Source organism: Rhinoraja longicauda, chromosome 19, assembly GCF_053455715.1.
Source record: "Rhinoraja longicauda isolate Sanriku21f chromosome 19, sRhiLon1.1, whole genome shotgun sequence".
In the NCBI taxonomy this organism is placed as follows: Eukaryota; Metazoa; Chordata; class Chondrichthyes; order Rajiformes; family Arhynchobatidae; genus Rhinoraja; species Rhinoraja longicauda.
In genome coordinates this window covers 26,963,029-26,982,153 of record NC_135971.1, presented here as the reverse complement: position 1 = coordinate 26,982,153, position 19,125 = coordinate 26,963,029, and positions in this window count along the sequence as shown.

Here is a 19,125-nt window from a genome sequence, read left to right as displayed (position 1 = left end):
TATCATTATCAATGTAACCTATTGTGCGAGGGTCGTGCCTGCACTGGAATGAGTCATCGTGCTGATGAAGTTTTAAGTTTTTCGTATGTCCTAGCTATAATTCCCACTTTAGTTATGCCACTACAGCAGCAATAAACATCCCTTTCCGCTACAGCAATAATAGGCAATAGACAATAGACAATAGGTGCAGGAGTAGGCCATTTGGCCCTTCGAGCCAGCACCGCCATTCAATGTGATCATGGCTGATCATTCTCAATCAGTACCCCGTTCCTGCCTTCTCCCCATACCCCCTGACTCCGCTATCCTTAAGGGCTCTATCCAGCTCTCTCTTGAATGCATTCAGAGAATTGGCCTCCACTGCCTTCTGAGGCAGAGAATTCCACAGATTCACAACTCTCTGACTGAAAAAGCGTTTCCTCATCTCCGTTCTAAATGGCCTACCCCTTATTCTTAAACTGCCTGCTTGAACAGAGAAGGGTTGCGTCAATAGACAATAGACAATAGACAATAGGTGCAGGAGTAGGCCATTCAGCCCTTCGAGCCAGCACCGCCATTCAATGCGATCATGGCTGATCACTCTCAATCAGTACCCCGTTCCTGCCTTCTCCCCATACCCCCTCACTCCGCTATCCTTAAGAGCTCTATCCAGCTCTCTCTTGAAAGTATCCAACGAACTGGCCTCCACTGCCTTCTGAGGCAGAGAATTCCACACCTTCACCACTCTCTGACTGAAAAAGTTCTTCCTCATCTCCGTTCTAAATGGCCTACCCCTTATTCTTAAACTGTGGCCCCTTGTTCTGGACTCCCCCAACATTGGGAACATGTTTCCTGCCTCTAATGTGTCCAATCCCCTAATTATCTTATATGTTTCAATAAGATCCCCCCTCATCCTTCTAAATTCCAGTGTATACAAGCCCAATCGCTCCAGCCTTTCAACATACGACAGTCCCGCCATTCCGGGAATTAACCTAGTGAACCTACGCTGCACGCCCTCCATAGCAAGAATATCCTTCCTCAAATTTGGAGACCAAAACTGCACACAGTACTCCAGGTGCGGTCTCACCAGGGCCCGGTACAACTGTAGAAGGACCTCTTTGCTCCTATACTCAACTCCTCTTGTTACGAAGGCCAACATTCCATTGGCATTCTTCACTGCCTGCTGTACCTGCATGCTTCCTTTCATTGACTGATGCACTAGGACACCCAGATCTCGTTGAACTCCCCCTCCTCCTAACTTGACACCATTCAGATAATAATCTGCCTTTCTATTCTTACTTCCAAAGTGAATAACCTCACACTTATCTACATTAAACTGCATCTGCCATGTATCCGCCCACTCACACAACCTGTCCAAGTCACCCTGCAGCCTTATTGCATCTTCCTCACAATTCACACTACCCCCCAGCTTAGTATCATCTGCAAATTTGCTAATGGTACTTTTAATCCCTTCGTCTAAGTCAGTAATGTATATCGTAAATAGCTGGGATCCCAGCACCGAACCTTGCGGTACCCCACTGGTCACTGCCTCCCATTCCGAAAGGGACCCATTTATCCCCACTCTTTGCTTTCTGTCTGTCAACCAATTTTCTATCCATGTCAGTACCCTACCCCCAATACCATGTGCCCTAATTTCGCCCACTAATCTCCTGTGTGGGACCTTGTCGAAGGCTTTCTGAAAGTCGAGGTACACCACATCCACTGACTCTCCCTTGTCAATTTTCCTAGTTACATCCTCAAAAAATTCCAGTAGATTTGTCAGGCATGATTTCCCCTTCGTAAATCCATGCTGACTCGGAATGATCCCGTTACTGCTATCCAAATGCTCAGCAATTTCGTCTTTTATAATTGACTCCAGCATCTTCCCCACCACTGATGTCAGACTAACTGGTCTATAATTACCCGTTTTCTCTCTCCCTCCTTTCTTAAAAAGTGGGGTAACATTTGCTATCCTCCAATCCACCGGAACTGATCCTGAATCTATAGAACATTGAAAAATGATCTCCAATGCTTCCACTATTTCTAGAGCCACCTCCTTAAGTACCCTGGAATGCAGACCATCAGGCCCTGGGGATTTATCAGCCTTCAGTCCCATCAGTCTACCCAAAACCATTTCCTGCCTAATGTGGATTTCCTTCAGTTCCTCCATCACCCTAGGTTCTCCGACCCCTAGAACATTTGTGTGTATCTTCCTCAGTGAAGACAGATCCAAAGTAACGGTTTAACTCGTCTGCCATTTCTTTGTTCCCCATAATAAATTCCCCTGTTTCTGTCTTCAAGGGACCCACATTTGCCTTGACTATTTTTTTCCTCTTCACGTACCTAAAAAAACTTTTGCTATCCTCCTTTATATTATTGGCTAGTTTACCCTCGTACCTCATCTTTTCTCCCCGTATTGCCTTTTTAGTTAACTTTTGTTGCTCTTTAAAAGAGTCCCAATCCTCTGTCTTCCCACTCTTCTTTGCCATGTTATACTTCCTCTCCTTAATTTTTATGCTGTCCCTGACTTCCCTTGTCAGCCACAGGTGTCTCTTACTCCCCTTAGAGTCTTTCCGCCTCTTTGGAATAAATTGATCCTGCAACCTCTGCATTATTCCCAGGAATACCTGCCATTGCTGTTCTACCGTCTTCCCTGCTAGGGCCTCCTTCCAGTAAATTTTGGCCAGCTCCTGCCTCATGCCTCCGTAATCCCCTTTGCTATACTGTAATACCGACACTTCCGATTTTCCCTTCTGCCTTTCCATTTGCAGAGTAAAACTTATCATGTTGTGATCACTGCCTCCTAATGGCTCTTTTACCTCTAGTCCCCTTATCAGATCAGGATCATTACACAACACTAAATCCAGAATTGCCTTCTCCCTGGTAGGCTCCAGTACAAGCTGTTCTAAGAATCCATCTCGAAGGCACTCTACAAACTCTCTTTCTTGTACCAAATGGGCTACATGAAAATGCAGTGCCTCATCCTCTTTTACCTTTCATTCCATGGACTATCGTCTGCTCGGCGTCGTTGCAGATTCGGGAGGTGAGTTTCCCGTGACTGGCAATGTTTGCAGCACAAAATCTAAGATTCCTATCAATTCCAGCTTTAAACCCTGTGGTAGGAGCGCAAATGCCTTCCCACCGGGGCTCTCAATTTCAACCTGGACCGCTGACAGCACCACGGCCGTTTTCAGGCGGACACGTGCATTACCACCTGGACGTAGCGGCCTCCTGATGCCGTTACATATTTAACCAACGTCTTCGTGATTGATGGCTATGCTTGGTAGACACGGATTGATCCGCGGATCGACAGTGAAAACCATCCTGGTGGCACTGAGTCGTACTTCTGAGTTAATGAACCATGATTTATTGGTCAGGGGAATAGCTGATTTTAATCTATTTTGGACGGATATCTCTCCACGTTGAGAAATTGTAATGTGAAGCGCAAGGCATGGAAAATATGGACAGGAATATTTACCCTCCATTTTAATTAAGTTTCTTTATAAACTAATCTCCAATTTTGTTGAACACGTTGAAGAACATATCGCTAGTTTCTCATACGTTATTTGATTTGGTGTCAACACCAAACAATGTTTATCATGTCGCTGAAAAAAGAATGAGAATTGCACAACGATTTAAATAATGAGGATCTATTGACACACGGAAAGGGAGGTACGGAAACGGGGAGGACTAGTTTCGGTCAAGGAGTCCCTTCATAGCACCAGGATATCAGAAACAAAGAGCATAACATTACCGAACGGAAACGCTGTCTACCAGGATGCCGTGTATCCACCAGAATTTCATGGGACGGTACCCAATATTATTGAGATAAGGGGCTAAGGGGCGAGAGAAGATATAATAATAATAATAATAATAATAATAATAATAATGCATTACATTTATATAGCGCTTTTCATATACTCAAAGACGCTTTACAGGGATTTAGAGAACATAGGGAAATGCATAAATAGATAAATAAGTAAATAAGTAAACTAACAGAGAAAGGAGACAGAAGGTGAGGTGACCTTCAGTGGTTGAAGGCAGTACTGAACAGGTGAGACTTCAGTGATGTTTTGAATGTGGTGAGTGTGGAGGAGTCTCTAACGGTTTGGGGTAGTGAGTTCCATAGGGTGGGAACAGCGATGGAGAAAGCCCTGTCCCCCCAGGATCTGAGTTTGGTCCGGATGTGGGGGGATAGGAGATTGGCAGCGGCAGAGCGGAGGGTGCAGGTGGGAGTGTGCCTGTGGAGGAGGTCGGTCAGGTAGGATGGAGCCGGGGGGACGGCACGTGATGACGTAGGCACAGGTCGTGGTCTTCCAGCTCCTCCGAACTAAACTTAGAAAAGTACCGATTAAAATTGATCAAAGTTTCTTAGAAAGTCGATAATTCTCTATAAAGACTGGGGGAAGATTTAGACATGTCTCCTAAGCATAAACTGAAGAAACCCACCGGGTTAAAGAGATCGGGTGAGAAGAGAGAAGGAGGCCCTGTTGAGTTGGAGAATCCTCGGGCTCAAGCTGAGAGGACTGGTCCCGAAGAAAGGCAAGCAGGAGCGGCGGCACCCGGGAGGAAGAAGCATGCCTCGCGTGAATACGGGGAACCGCGCATGCGCGAACAAGGGGAACCGCGCATGCGCGAAATGTCACAAGGCAAGTTAATGGAACTACAATCCCAGGAGGCCTCTGCCACAGATAGTGACACCGACCAGGACCAGGACCAAGAACATACAGACGATCAAGAAGATTTATCAGAAGGTGAACCTTCCCTTCCAGATAGACCTAAAGGTAGAATTGAAAGTAAAAAATATAAGGGAAGTATAGAAGAGATCTTAAAAGATGTATGTGAACAATTAAAAAATATTACCATTGCTATTAACAAATGTTTAAAAAGAATGGATAAAGTGGATAAAAAAGTTTAAAAACTGGAAGTTAAGACTGTAGATACTACTGAAAGAGTGAATAAGATCGAAGACAACGTAAATGCATGGATAACAGAAAGGAAACAGATATTTGAGAAACTGGACTTGTTGGAGAATACTAGTAGACGAAACAATATAAAGATTGTTGGTCTTGAAGAAGGCGAAGAGGGAGAAGACCCAATAGGATTCTTTCAAAACTGGATTCCGAATATTTTGGAAATGGAAAAAGGTGAAATTGGAATTGAAATTGAAAGGGCACATAGGGCATTAAGACCAATTCCAAAACAGGGTCAGTATCCGAGATCAATTCTCATAAAATTATTGAGATATCAGGATAAAGAAAGAATTTTGAAGGCGGCTGTACAACGCAAAAAGAATTCTACTCCTCTGAAAAGTGGAGAGAATAATCTTTTTTTCTATCCGGATATAAGTTATGAGCTTCTAAATAGAAGGAAGGAATTTAACCCTGCGAAAAAAGCCCTGTGGCAAAAAGGTTATCGATTTTACCTGCGATACCCTGCAACATTGAAAATTTTTATGGAAAAAGAAGGAAACAAATTTTTTACTGATCACAAGGAAGCTGAGGAATTTGCTTTTAAACTTCCAAAGGCTCAACAGATACAAGAAGATTGACAAGGAGACATGGACTGAAATGGATATGAACGGAGAGAAGATAAAAGATATGAAACGTAAAGAGTTAATGAAAAATGATTGCGAGAAAAGGTTATGCTAGTTCGGGGGGGGGGGGGTGGAGAACCACTAATTGATGACTGCGGGATTCATGTGTGTATTCATGGCGTGTGTCATGACCCGTAAAATGGAGGGAGGTAATGCTGTTTTCTTTTTTATAAACAGCATTAGTAGGGGGTTAGTTTGGGTTTCTTTAACTATTCCTTTTTCTTTTTCTTTTTCTTTTTCTTTTTCTTCTTTTGACCTGGATGTTGGGGGGGGGGTGTATTTTGTTAAGAATAATGGTTAAATTACTTAACTTTTTGAGTTTTAATGTTAATGGGTTAAATGGACCGATAAAAAGGAAGAGAATTTTAACACAAATGAAAAAATTGGAAGTAGATATAGCTTTCTTACAAGAAACACATCTAACGGAAAAAGAACATCAAAAGTTAAAGAGAGATTGGGTAGGAAGTATGGTAGCATCTTCTTTTAATTCAAAAGCAAGAGGGGTTGCGATCCTATTTAAGAAAACGCTACCAATTAAGATACAAAATATTGTAAGTGACCCAGTAGGTAGATTTATAATTGTACATTGTCAAATTTTCTCAGAATTGTGGACTTTAATGAATATATATGCACCGAATACAGATGATGAGAAGTTTGTGCAGGATACTTTTCTAAATCTAGCGGAAGCACATGAAAATATATTGATAGGGGGAGATTTCAATTTTTGTTTAGATCCAGTAATGGATAGATCATCAAGGATAACGACAAGGACAAGAGCAGCGAAGACAACCTTGAATTTAATGGAAAGTTTAAATTTAATAGATGTTTGGAGGAAAAGCCATCCCAAGGAAAGAGATTACTCTTTTTATTCCAATAGACATGATACATACTCTAGAATAGATCTATTTTTGATTTCAGCTCAATTAAGCGGTAGAATAATACAAATAGATTACAAGGCTAGATTGTTATCGGATCACTCACCATTATTAATGAAAATTATGATGCCAGATAAAGAACAGTCAGTGTATAGATGGAGACTCAACTCTTTACTATTGAAAAGGCAAGACTTTTGTGATTTTATTCGAGGACAAATTGAATTATATTTGGAAACAAATTTAAATTCAATGGATGATAAATTTATTGTATGGGATGCAATGAAGGCCTATTTGAGAGGCCAAATTATAAGCTACTCATCTAAGATAAAGAAAGACTATATGAAGGAATCTGAAAGATTAGAAAAAGAAATCACCGTATTAGAAAAAGAATTACAGAGAACTTCTTCAGATACAAAAAAAACACAACTTGCAAATAAAAAATTTCAATACAATACTTTACATACTCACAGAACAGAAAAACTAATATTACGAACTAACCAAAGATATTATGAATTAGGTGAAAGAGCGCACAAGGTATTGGCATGGCAATTGAAAGAAGAACAAATATCAAGAACAATAAATTCAATTAGAACAGATCAGAACACTATTACTTATAAACCGAGAGAAATCAATGATGTATTTAAGCAATTCTACACTAATCTGTACCATTCTGAATCTGAAAAGGATGAAATTAAGATAGATGAATTTTTATCCAAGATACAATTACCAACAATTTCTAATGAGGAGCAGATGGGACAAAATGCCTCCTTTACTTTGAGAGAGGTGGAGGAAGTATTATATTCTTTACCAAGTAATAAATCTCCAGGGGAAGATGGTTTCCCGCCTGAGTTCTATAAAAAATTTAAAGAATTGTTGTTACCACTATTTATGGAAGTGATACATCAAGCGGAAAAAACTTCTACATTACCAGACTCCTTCTCACTGGCAATTATAACTGTAATTTAAAAAAAAGGGAAAGACCCATTAAATGCATCTTCTTATAGACCAATATCATTGTTGAATGCAGATTATAAAATAGTGGCTAAACTTTTAGCAAGGAGATTGGCAGAATATTTACCGAAGTTGGTTAAAGAGGACCAAACTGGATTTGTCAAAAAAAGGAAAATATCTGATAATGTAGCAAGATTTATAAGTATTTTACATTTAGCACAGAAAAGAAAGGAACGGAGCGTAGCAGTTGCTTTAGATGCGGAAAAGGCGTTTGACAGGTTAGAATGGGATTTTTTATTTAAAGTATTAGAGAAGTACGGATTAGGAAAGGGTTTTATTAACTGGGTAAAAGCTCTTTATAAACAACCTAAAGCCAAAGTGGTGACAAATGGCCAATCCTCTCAATCATTTAATTTGGAAAGATCTAGTAGACAGGGATGTCCCTTGTCACCGGCTTTATTTGTATTGGCCATTGAACCTCTGGCAGAGCTAATAAGATCAGATTTAGATATTGAAGGATTTAAAGTTAATCAGGAAGATCACAAAATTACTTTATTTGCAGATGATGTCTTAATTTGCCTCACTAGACCATTGGAATCCTTAAGAAAATTATATTTCAGACTGGAAGAATATGGGAAAGTATCAGGATATAAAATTAATAAAGATAAAACTGAAATAATGCCTCTTGTTGAAGGTAATTATGATCAATGTAAAAGAGAAAGTCAGTTTAAATGGCAAAAAGATGGCATTAAGTTTTTAGGAGTTAAAGTAGATAATAAGTTAAATAATTTGTATAAATTAAATTATAAACCACTAATAAAAAAAATAGATGAGGACCTGAAGAAATGGATGAATCTTCCAATTACATTGATAGGGAGAGTGAATTGTATTAAGATGAATATTTTTCCGAGGATACAGTATTTATTTTCAACACTGCCTATACCTTTGCCAAATAATTTTTTTCAAGAATTGAACAAAATTGTGAGGAATTTTCTTTGGAAACGTAAAATGCCAAGAGTGTCTCTGGAAAAGTTAACATGGAAATTTGAATTAGGTGGATTGCAATTACCAAATTTTAAAAATTATTATATGGCAGCACAAATGAGTTTTATTTCATCCTTTTATCAAGAGGGTGGAAAAACAGCATGGGTTAAAATTGAAATGGATAAAATAAAAGAGTCTTGTCCAGAAGAATTTATATATAAATGGGAAGCGAAGCTATTAGTTAAGGATAAAGAGTCACCTTTGCTAAAACATTTAGTTAATACATTGTTGAAAACAGTTAAAGTTAAGGATAAAAGATTTTTTTTAACAGCTAAAACTCCATTAGGAAAAAATGGATTATTGCCGTTTGCTTGGAACAATCAAATACTACAACTCTGGGAACAGAAGGGTATTAAAAATATAGGAGATTGTTATGAAGGGAATATCTTTTTGACATTTTCTCAATTGAGAAATAAATATCAAATTCCAGGGAATAGTATCTTTTTCTATTACCAATTACAATCCTTTTTAAGGGAAAAGTTAGGTAATTCAATGTCTCTATTTCAGATTAAAGGAATCGAATCCTTGATTCAGGGCAAGGGAAATAAAAATTTTATATCATCAATGTATAAACTTCTACAGATATCTAGTTCAAAGATAGGAATGCATAAAGCAAGACAAAGATGGGAAACAGATCTTAATATTACTATTGATGAACCAAGCTGGGAAAGACTGTGCCTAGATAGTATGAAAAACACTACTAATGTGAGATACAGCTTAGTACAGTATAATTTTTTACAGCAATTATATATAACCCCGGAAAAATTAAATAAATTTAAACTAAATTCATCTGAAAGGTGTTTTAGATGCAACCAAGACGTGGGCACTTTTATACACTCTACATGGGCATGTCAGAAGGTAACTCCTTTCTGGCAAGACCTAAAAAAGTTTTTAGACCAATTGCTGAATAAGATCATACCAATGGATTCAAGGTTGTTTTTGCTAGGGGATACAAAAGGAATAACACCAAAATTAAATTTGGATAAACACCAGGAAAGATTTCTTAAAATATCGATAGCGGTAGCTAAAAAATGTGTTGCGGTTACCTGGAAAGAACCAAACGAAATAAGATTTGAAAGATGGCATGCAGAAATGCGGAGTTGTATCCCATTAGAAAAAGCAACGTACAATTTGAGGAATAGATACGACTTCTTTTTGAAGGTGTGGAACCCATTCATGGCAAAGCTAGGATTAAGAATAGGAAGTATTTAAATTTAGGATTGATTTGTTAACTAATAAGAATTTAAAAAGAAATTATTCGGAAGTGACTCCCGCGGGACTCCAGGTTTCTTTCTTTTTTTCTTTCTTTCTCTCTTTCTTCTGCTTATTCTTTTACTTTCCTTTTAACTGGGGGGGGGGGGTGGGGGGGTGAGGGGAGGGGAAAAAACACAGAACTATACGGGTATACTCGTAGTTATAAGTCAGTGATTATTGATTACTATATAATGTGTAATGTATGAGTTCTGTAAAAACTTAAATAAAATATTTAAAAAAATTAAAAAAAGGTAGGATGGAGCCAGGTTATGGAGGGCTTTGTAGGTTATGAGGAGGATTTTGTACTGGATTCTCTGGGGATGGGGAGCCAGTGGAGTTTGTAAAGGACGGGGGTGATATGGGCACGGATCGGGGTGTGGGTGAGGAGACGGGCAGCGGAGTTTTGAATGTATTGAAGTTTACTGATGATATATCCTATCCGACCGATGGAGAAGAGACAGAAATTGAGTAGAGTTACGCCTTTACTTATTTTAGTTATGTATCTGCATTGCAATCGCTCCAGATAATATGGAGTGTGAGTCTGAAGAAGTGTCTCGACCCGAAGCGTCACCTATCCATGTTCTCCTAGAATGCTTCCTGATCCGCTGATCCTTTTGCGTGTCAACCAGCAACTGCAGTTCTTCCTTTCTAGATGACAAAACAATAACAATAATATCAGGTAATATAGATTCGGGTCGTTAACTTATTGACATTATTGCATAACTTGAAAACTCCCGCACCTCGAAGTTGAAAACGGAAACCGAATGGAGCCGGCGCACTGTTGTCGGTGCTTTTTCAGTCCACTCTTCCGGCAGAAAGGACGACTAACTGGGACGTGGGACGACAATGCGCTGAAAACAGAGGATGGCCACACTTTGAAACTGACCAAGTCTACTCAAGGCAACCAATATCGTATTCTGACTACATCCATATCAGTGGATGTACTATGTATTTCAGTACTATGCTGACAATGTAAAGGCAATCCGGGGTAGTAAAATACGTTTACATTACTTTGAATAACTTAATATACTTTAAATAAGGAATTTAGGCTGATGCTGGAATATTTATTTATGTAATTTCTAAAATGTATTTGAACACTTTTTGTACATGTCAGGGATCTAGAGACGGTGTTACAACTACCGTAAACTATTGAGGTGTTATAGCGTTCGGGCTAGCGAAAGGATTCGGCCTCGACGCCGTTCAGATCTAATTAACAACGTATTGTCTCGAACAGAAGGTGGGGATACTGATTCAAAATAATCTCATGGAGCAATTCAACGTTTCGTGAAGCATCGACGGCAGGAAATGGATAGTCCCCCTATTGGGTCCAGACTCCTCCACCGCCGAGGAAGAGAAACTTCGACAGACAGTACCTCGGCCGCTGATTTCCTCAAGCAGATTTTCTTTTTAAAATCCTGGTTGCAGCACTTTCAGTTGCTTGTAAGCTTCTGATGATTTAGCTGTGAAAGATTAGTTTATATTGTTTTACGAAATAATTAGCCTGTATATGTATCCATCGCTAAAATGCGGACAATCCCGTGATGCAAATGAGACAGAGTGTAACTGTATGTATGTTGTAATTAACCCTGATTGCGACAGCTCGTGGAATTTGTCGTTTTTGTTCATTCAAAAGACCTGATTAAAGTATAAAGAGGCATGACCAAATTAATGCAGCATGGGGACACACTATTTCGCCTGTGGAGTCCCGTTTATGCATTTTTACTTCTCTTTTGCAGAAAATGTGGTGGCAATCATCATTCTGTCTTCTGGAAGGTGTGGTCTCTCCAAATGCATCATCCAATATCTGGTATCAATGGCAGCAGCTGACCTCGCGGTCTTGCTAATCAACGTAATGGTGAATGAACTGAAAGAGTCATATTTTCCTTATTCGATTCTCAATTACACACCAATTTGCACTTCAATTGTTCTACTAATGTATATTGCGCTTGATTGTTCTGTCTGGCTAACTGTCGCTTTTACATTTGACCGTTTTGTTGCTATTTGTTGTCAATCGTTACGGACTAGATATTGTACTCGTAAGTCTGCATCGAAAGTTATAATAGTGATCTTTTTATTAAGCACTTTAGAAAATATTCCAATCTTCTTCATATTCGAACCTCGGGAAATAATTAACCAGAAGCCATGGTCCTGTTATGTGAAATCAAGCTTTTACACTTCACCTGCTTGGATTGTTTTTTTATGGGTTGAAACAGCTTTAACCCCATTTGCACCGTATGTGTTGATTCTTCTGTTTAATTCATTGACCATAAAGAATATCATACAGGCCAACAGAGTCAGGAGCAAACTTCGAGCGAACAACAAAGAGAGTGGCCAGAATGACCAAGAGGCAGATAATAGAAGGAAATCGATCGTTTTACTGATTGCAATATCCGCGAATTTTATTTTCTTATGGATGGTAAACCTTGGGTGCTTCATTTGTGTGCAGTTCACAGATACGGAGTTTTGGGCATCAGATTCCACTGATGCCTTCGCCATAGCGGAAAAATGTGGCTATATGCTGAGGTGTTTAAGTACATGCACAAACACCTTTATTTATGCCGTATCTCAGAAAAACTTCAGAGAGGAATTTAAGAATCTGTTTAAACGTCCGTGTTCTATGATTGGCAGTTTATTCAAGCGTTGAATGTTGGCTTAGCATTAAACAAACATTTCCAAAACAAACCATGAAATTAGATTATTTAACGTGAACGCATATAATTCTGGAAATTTACAGGGACGTTATGGCATGATGTCCTTAATTATAACATTGACCCTAACATCAAGGAAACTATTATTGCCATTTATCAAATAATCCGCGACATAAAGCTATTTATTTTCGTATTGGGGAATGGATAACGGAAGCAAATATAGATTTGGTTCGTCCGACTGCAGTAAAGTCAATACCAGTCTCGAAAATTGCTGATAAACATGATATTTAGGCCCGTTTTATAAAGTGAACAAACCTTCAGTTCAAAGTGTTCATCGAGGTCAAATAATTGTTCAAATCAATATGACATATTTGTGGAAAAGCGGGAAGGGATACATATATTTTGTTTATGAAAGTCGATCCTCTGACTGACAACAAAACTGAATGAACAGGCAAAAATAACATATTCCTTTATCCGTCCCACACCGGGGAAAATGTGTTATTTTCAGCTGCCGATGAGCGATAAAAATCTATTAGTCGCAGCCGCTTTGGCTGGAAGGGAAATAAAAATGTTAATTAGAAAATCGAAGTTACAGATCAACTCAATGCAGGCATGCATGTTCAGAAAAATGCGATTGGTGGCGATATTACGCTGGCGTTGGCTAAACTTATGTTAAATGTAAAGCTGAAGGCGTTGTCGGTGAGGTAAGGGACAGTTGCATGCTGTGCTGGAGGGAAGTTCGTGAATTTGGAAATGAGAAGCAATTATATGTGCACAATTGAGAGAACAATTGAGAGGCGCTTGTGGAAGCGAAAACATGGTGATGGAAATGTGAATTAATCTGGAAAGTAATTCAGTTGACTGTTTGATAAGCAAAGACTCAAAGTGCTGGAATAACTCAGCAGGCCCAATAGCATCTCCGGGGAACATGGATATTTTAGCCATATCGCCGTTTCCATGTCAAGTTATCCATGTTGGCAAGAGATATTATATGAGCCGTTGTGTTTCTATTGCAATTTATGTCTTTGTTCGTAAACCAGGCAACTGCAGTTCCTTGTTTCTGTGTGATTCACAAGCACGGATATGGCGAACCATCGAATTGAGAGATTGAGGATAAATATTTGCTGCAAGTTGGGAAGAGATGCAATGAAGAAAGCTATTGGGGTCTGCGTGCTTACAATGTATCATCTGAGATAGATCTGGTGAGGTGAAAGTAGGGAGACAAGAACCCGATCTGAATGTATGATTCCCATCTTTCCTCATTATATTCAGATCCGACAATATCTCGTCCATTCAGATGCCTGTGTAAACCTCTATTAAATGTAACGATTGCATCTGATCTCATAATTTTCTCTGGCAGTAAGTTACAGATTGCAAACGCAGTTTGTAATATAATAACCGTTCCCCTGGATTTCACGTTTAAAACTTCTTTAAAACAAAAGATTTAGACCATCTGCTCTATTAAATTTCATATAATTTTAGTTACCCCCGTTAACTCATTCCATAGCTTCCGTAGCTCCTGGGAAAACAGAGCATGTCATATCAGTTCGCATCAATAAATTCTTCCAATCCTGGTCAATGTCCCCTGCCCTCCTCCTAGTGCAACCATAATTTTCAACGCGGCTGCAGAATAGACACGTAAACGATCATCTATTTGCAGCCTAATTTGCGCTTTCTACAGTTGCAAAATGATTTCCCAGTTATTACATTTCTCGGCGTGTCAGGGCGCTGAACATGTCATTGGCATTCCACAAGAACCAATAAACCTAAGTTCCCATTTTCTGGGAATTGTGGGCACGATGCCCAGGGTCCTTCTGTGTATAGGCATCCGTTTACGACGGACTACTTACCCCAGATATCTCACATAGGTGAGATTTCACTTCCCAAATGGTCTCAAGCTGGATTGTTGAGGAAAATTGTAATCTGCCAACACTTCGCCCAACTTTTCATCTGTTCAGTATCCAGATCCAGATAAACAAACATCCTCGCTCTCCATAACATAGCCAAATTTCCGTCAAGCTGAAACGTATTAATCAATGCTCTGGAATCACATTGAAGATGTTCTCTACGTCAGCAGCATTATGGTTCCCACCAGTTATCCCGCCAGTAGAATACCGTTTACATCCAAGCAATTAGAACATCAAACACTCCTCATTATCCTTTCCGTCCTGTCACCAATCTTTTCAAACTGGCGGGCATGTGGGACTTTGACAGATGTCTTACTTATTTATGCTCTCATAGGCAACATCAAGGCTCTGCCTTTTTCAATATTCTTTCTTTGTCCTCAAAATCGGGGAACTTAGAGCGACAGAATATCACACTGACCACAGCCAATCAACCGCAACTTTCCAAATATGTCATATTCTATAGAATTATCTCTCATATTTCCCCCAAATCTCTGTGATCTGTGGTTACCTGCTCTATCTTTGTTGTCGTTCGAAACTGAACCAAGAACATTTTCTAACCTCCGCTCTCTTAACCTCATTCGACCATATCAACAATTTTGATTTATCAGTCCTGATGCATTCCATGTCATCGAAAAGCTTCCTTCCTGATACCAGCATGCTAACACCATATCCCTTCCTGGACAAAAACGTCCTCATCATGCTCCTTGGTAAATATAGCTGAGAACTTGCCCTTGGTGACTGACTGAATTGATTCAAGGACGTAGTGTAGAAACAGGCTCAACGAGACCGCGCCGACCATCCATATCCTGTCAACACCGACCCGATGTTATCACTCTTTCTACACACTAGGGGCATTTACAGAGGTAATCTAAACTCCGAACACGCACGTCTTTCGGATTGGGGGGGGGTGGGACGGGGGGGGGGGGGACATGCGGAGGAAACCCACGTGATCACAGGACAGAACGTGCAGACTCCAAACAGATAGGATCCGACGTCTGTATCGAACTCCGTCTCTGGTACCGTAAGCAGCAGCTCAACCAACTGAGCTGCTGCCCTGATCCGATCAAAATCGGATTCATTGGCTCCACAAATTGAGCAACACCAAGGTCTTGCACACATCTAATCCTTTCTCGAACATTGCAATTACTCATCCTATAGATAAGAATGTCTTTGCATTCTCCCTACTCTGTGGCCATGGCCCTCTTTGCACTCCTAATTACTATCTTAAAATAGGCACGCCCCATGTTTTCTCCAAAAGATGTTAATGATTCCTATTCTTGCCATTTTCTTCCAAAACGCCTTTCGCTGAACATTCTATTCTATTGAATTCAGCATTCCCACTGATTTGGACCGACAATTCAATACCAAGCATCCCCATTTCCATAGCTATCCTGAAATTGACACCAATATGCCCAATATTGTCAGAGTACCCACAGCGACAATTCAATCATCTGCTCCCGTTAGTATCCTATGATAAGGTCGAGCACTGTCCCGTTTCCAATAGTGCTATCCACATCATGTTCCAAAGAAACTCTGTTGGACTCACCGATCAATTTCCGCCCCATCATTATTCCTTGCACTCAGCAAATGAACATCAATATTGGGAATGAGACCTTCTCATCACCCCCATGAATCTGCTACGGTAGGTTAGTCTCACAACTTTCTGCGGTTTACCTTCGTATCTGTACGGTAATTGAAGCTGACTATTGACACGACATCTGTACAACCCCTGCTAACTGACCCCCCACCTCGCCTAGCCCTGTGCATCCAAAATGGATCAATAGATGACGTCGGGAGGATATGCTCGACAACTGAAATAGTGCGATGAAAATTGTTCACGCGAAGGTTTGAATAACTGTATGTTTCTTTTTGAAGATACATATATATATATCTATATCGATATATAGATATCTATATATGTATGGCAAATGAAGTTCTTCCTATGTTGCAAAACATACTTGGCTAATAAAGTATTATTGTTATTGTGATTGTGATTGATTGTGAGATGTAACCAGCACCGAAAATATCAGTATTTATTTCAAGACTAGAATACAAATATAGGGATGTAATACTGAGGCTCTGTAAGGCGCTGGACTGGCTGCATTGGGAGTACTGTGAGCAATCTTTTGGGCCCATATCCGAGGGAGGTTGGCCTAGCTCTGGAGAGGGTCTAGGGAAGGTTTTCGAGAATAATCCCAGGAATGAGTGGGTTAAAATTTGATGAGCGTTTGACGGCACTTGACTTCTTCTCGCTGGAGTTTAGAAGGTAGAGGAAGGATCCCATGGAAACTTACCGAATAGCGAAATGCCTGGATAGTGAATGTGTAAAGGATGTTTCTACTCGTGGGAAGCCTAGGGCCAGAGGTCATGGCCTCAGAATTAAAGGACGTTCCTTTGCGAAGGGGCAGGAATTTCCTTAACCAGAGGATGCTTAATCTGCCGAATTCATTGCCACGGAATGCTGTGGAGGCCAAGACAATGGATGTTTTTTTAAGGCAGAGATAGACAGATTCTTGGTTCGTACGGGTGTCAGGCGCTTTTGGGAGAAAACAGGAGAATGGGGTTAGGATGGAGATATAGATCAGTCATGATCGAATGGCGGAGTGGAATGATGGACAGAATGGCCTAATTCTGCTCCTATCATTTATAAACTCAAGCGCTTATAAGAATTGATGAGGCGGAGGAGGTTTAGTGAAGAGAATCAATTTAGACGGCTAATGTTGGAGAAACAAAGAGCAAGATGTGTATAGGTGGATGGCCCTGGTGCAAATGCACTATGGACACAAGGATATTAGACACTTTCAAGGAGTCGATTGCAGAAATGATTTACGGGTGTAAGAGTATGTGACGGGAATACGAATTAAGGAATAAGTCACAGTGTCAAGCACAAACAAATATATATATTTTTGTCACATGTAATGGCTGGAACACTTGCACTATAATAATATCCTGTTTGTAGATCTCGGGCAATGGAGGGAGTCTGGACGTGATTGCTCGGAGGATGGTAAGTAGAATGCCGGTGCAGTAAGTCCCAGCGGATATGTAACGGTGCATGGCGTATCAGGAGAAAATGCAACAATGTGCCAAAGAACTAGTTCGTTAATGTTACACACAAACGTTTATATAAAGCATGCACTTTTGCACTCAAGTGTCTCCTGTATAGTGGGCTGTAGTTTTTGTTCTGATCACAGTGAAGGTGGATGTCTTCCAATTCCTCAGCGAGAACGGAGAGTGATACAAGCTGCTGCTGGTTACAATTCAACTCACAACTTCGCTTCCGATCTCCCGTACCTATGTTTTCTGAAATGATTATCCTGAAGTATTCAACAAGAAACGAAGCAATAAGCCGCCCTTCCCCGAATATCTACTATTACTGTGGGCGGATTGACAAAAAAATGTGGTTATATGCCAAAAATTGCAAGCGAAATTATTAGGGTAGCTGGATAATACAATCTCACGTCACCGTTGCTGGAAGCTGTGTGAAGGTGGCCCTTCACAATCCAAAATAATTGTGTCGCAAATTTCTGCAGGAAACAGAATCCTTTGCGTGAAAACGCCAGCATTTGTATTCGAGTACTTGTAACAGTCTTCATGGTTAAACTACATCATGTGATCATTTTTGGTAACTGTAGACGATGTGGACCACTGCTGATTGGTGTCGAATAAATTAATTGTTTGACACTAAGGCTTGGAGATGGCAGTTGCTGAGGGAGCCTCACAATCTCATAAATGTAACTTAGGAACCACTCTTCCTATGGGCACATGAAGATACAGACAGTTCTGGATATAGTCCAATTCATCGCACATGACTAGTGTACCCACCATGTAATCCTTCTACACTGCATCCTGTCTCGGTAAGGCTGCCAACATTATTAATGACCTTTTTCACCCCGTCGGCCTCTCTTCCGAACTCTACTCTCCGGCAGATACAAAAGCTTGGAATTACTCACCACCAGATTCAGCAACAGATTTCTCCCCCCAGTCGCGATCATCGACCTAAACTCAGTACAGACTTTGGACTCTTGTCTTGCAAATGTAACAAGAAAATGCTGTCACATTATATTGTGCAAAGTATAGTGATATGTTGCTCCTTGCTCTATCCATTGTTCTTGTGTAAGACTTGATTGGCTTCATGTGCAGTAAGATTTGATATGGCTGTATCTCACTGTATCTCTGGACACGTGAGAATATAAAAACCTGTGACATTACTATCCTTTTCCACTGTCTCCTCTCATTCACTAAAACATACAAATAATAACTGCGCATCAATTCATCGTGAAACCAAGAAAGTGGAAATTAAACACGTGACTGACAATAAATTAATCACTTTGACGTTAAATGGTTTGAAATGTTCGTCATCTTGGACTTATATATCGATGAACAGTGAAGCAGTCCCTCTCCCAGCAATTGCGTTCAATATCGTGACAAACTACATTGACTGAACAGATACATTGCATTAAGTAGCCTTGTAAATTACTAAGAACAAGTTTCGCTGAATCCCTGCAGGTCATCGTGATCCGCGCCTCTGAATGGTAAAATACCTGGATAGAGTGGATGTGGAGAGAATGTTTCCATTGGTGGGAGAGTCTAGGACCAGAGGTCATAGCCTCAGACTTAAAAGACGTTCCTTTAAGAAGGAGATGTTGAGGGATTTATTTAGTTAGAGGGTGGTGGGTTTGTGGAATTCATTGCCACAGAAGGCAGTGGAGGACGTCAATGGATGTTTTCATGGCAGAGATAGATAGATTCATGATTAGTACGGGTGTCATGGGTCATGGGGAGAAGGCGGGAGAAAGTGGTTAGGAGGGAGAGATAGATTAACCGTGACTCAATGGCGGAGTACACGAGTGGCCGAATGGCTTAATTCTGCTACT